The sequence below is a fragment of the Wolffia australiana genome, chromosome 12, assembly GCF_029677425.1.
Source record: "Wolffia australiana isolate 7733 chromosome 12, ASM2967742v1".
Taxonomy (NCBI): domain Eukaryota; kingdom Viridiplantae; phylum Streptophyta; class Magnoliopsida; order Alismatales; family Araceae; genus Wolffia; species Wolffia australiana.
In genome coordinates this window covers 11,266,853-11,268,961 of record NC_135846.1, presented here as the reverse complement: position 1 = coordinate 11,268,961, position 2,109 = coordinate 11,266,853, and the positions used below count along the sequence as shown (strand labels likewise).

The window sequence follows — 2,109 nt, the reverse complement described above, 5'->3', positions numbered from 1 at the left end:
AAATGAACCTATTGGCAGGCATTTTCGAGGAGTAGCCCACTTCTTTAGAACTTCTTGGCACATACATTAAGGGAGCCAACGAAAGTGACTGAATCACCAGGAACAGGGACTACCAGAGCAAATGATAGACACAAGAATATTTTCTGCCCAGATTGCATTAATTGATCATAACGATATCGTGGAAATGCTGCACGGACCCGTATATATAGGAATAAAAATAGAATCACCTTTATACTAAACTGGATCGAGCCCCAGATCTTCTTGGAAATGGGAAGATCTAGGATAGGCTGCCAACCTCCTATAGAGAACGATGTGGATGGACCAAGTGATTAGGGATGCAGCTTTGTGGACCGCTCGTCGGGCCTGATAGGTGGTGGTATCACACCCTTCTCAAAGGAACCGTACGTGACACTCTCACGTCATACCGCGCTGCCCTAAAATCTGGACCTCCTTGCTAGCATTTTTGCACCCGATCGTAAACTCAAGCCTCGAACCAACCTGTCCTCACATGGAGGTTATGAATCATTCATTGATTGACAAGGTAGCTTTAGCTATTGATTGATTGAACCGGTAGAAGCCAGTCACCAGAAGCGATATTCCAGGCCGGTGAGGAGGCCTTTTTATGGTGCAAAAGCTACTGCTATTCAAATGATTTACTCCATTTTTTTGTTCTTTATCCGTTTTCTTTTTACGTGACTTTATTTATTTCATAACATTCTGAGGAGTGAGTTTACAAGGAGAACCTTTGGTTATCCGAAGGGTAAGCAAAGAAACGTGATGCTAATCATCAACTTTGGCGTGACACACGACTTTAGGAGAGAGAGCGAAATAATAAAGGCATGAGGGGGAGCCAAAGACTTCAATACAAGTCATGAGTGATAACGAAGCCAAGCCGCATCGGCTTCAGCTATTTTTTTGCCCCAAAACTCCTATAGAAAAAAACTAGTGCAAGCCTACTCGACTCATTTACTTTGTTATATGCAACTAACTAATAGAAAAAAATACTACTACTTAAACATGAGATTTGTTGAGTGCTCCGGGGGTCCGAGCTTACCAAACTCTATGCTGTTGGGGAACTCTGAAAGGGTCTTACCACCTTCTTGATTGACTATTGTCGAGTCTTTCGAGTATGTTGGGATTATATTCCACCCGAGTATTTGTGCTTGTGGGCTGGGGTGAATATATCAGACCAACGGATCTGGTAGTCGACAATCGTTTGGACTTGCTAAAGGTTCTCACGGTACCTGTAGTAGGACAGAGGACTTATCGTAATGCCCACGGACCTATTTCTGATGTCTTGGTCACTGACATTTGTCAAGCACGCCACGTGGTGTGCTTCTGTTAATGAGACCTCGATCCCAAAGCTTTCCGAGTTTCTTATTGATAGGTGTCTGTATCTATATGGAACTGTTGAAAGATCTCGTGTAGTTTCTTTCAGAACATCCTTCTCCTGTCGCCTTCCGACTAACAGAAGTATACAATGAAAACTTTCAAACACTCATATCCAATCATGAGATTGCTTTTTGAACATCTGATGACACGTTGCTCTGACCTGAGCCATGCAACAACCAGATCCCCCTTGATCCTTGGTGGATGTGCTTGATGATCCTCCAACATATGCTAACTTCAGGACTTCTGACTCTAGTTGTTCCAAGAGTCTCCGCTAGTTGAACCGCATCTAGAAGACTCCCTGTTCTGCTCATCCCCTTCATCAGCTATTTAATTGAGATATTATAACCTAGGTGATGGAGCATGAGATCTCGCTCCACTGAGGAAGCGGCTGAATCCTACGTTGTCGCTAGGGACCCCCGCCAGTTTGAGTGCCGTCAGATCGGCACACCAAGGCGAAGGGCCCGCGCTCTTAATTTTGGGCCATATCCATGCACACAGCCCCTTTTCCTTTTAAAATTTCTATTTTCTTTGTGTTTTTATTAGTTGTTTTTAAGGGGGCCCCTATGCTTACTGGACCCCCCCTCTCATGGACCTCTATTAAGGGGCCCATTACCATTCCCCAGATAAGAGATGGAGTGATGCACCCGGTCAAAGTGAAACTTTCATTCTGAACAGAGGGATGCACCACTACACGTTCGTGAGAGAGAAAGAATGAGA

At 44.3% G+C, this 2,109-nt stretch overlaps 1 pseudogene; it reads right to left on the bottom strand.

The window, feature by feature from the left end:
- Window positions 1–1,007: 1,007 nt before the first annotated feature.
- LOC144710086 (uncharacterized) lies at window positions 1,008–1,703 on the bottom strand (annotated as a pseudogene).
- Between the last annotated feature and the right edge of the window lie 406 nt (window positions 1,704–2,109).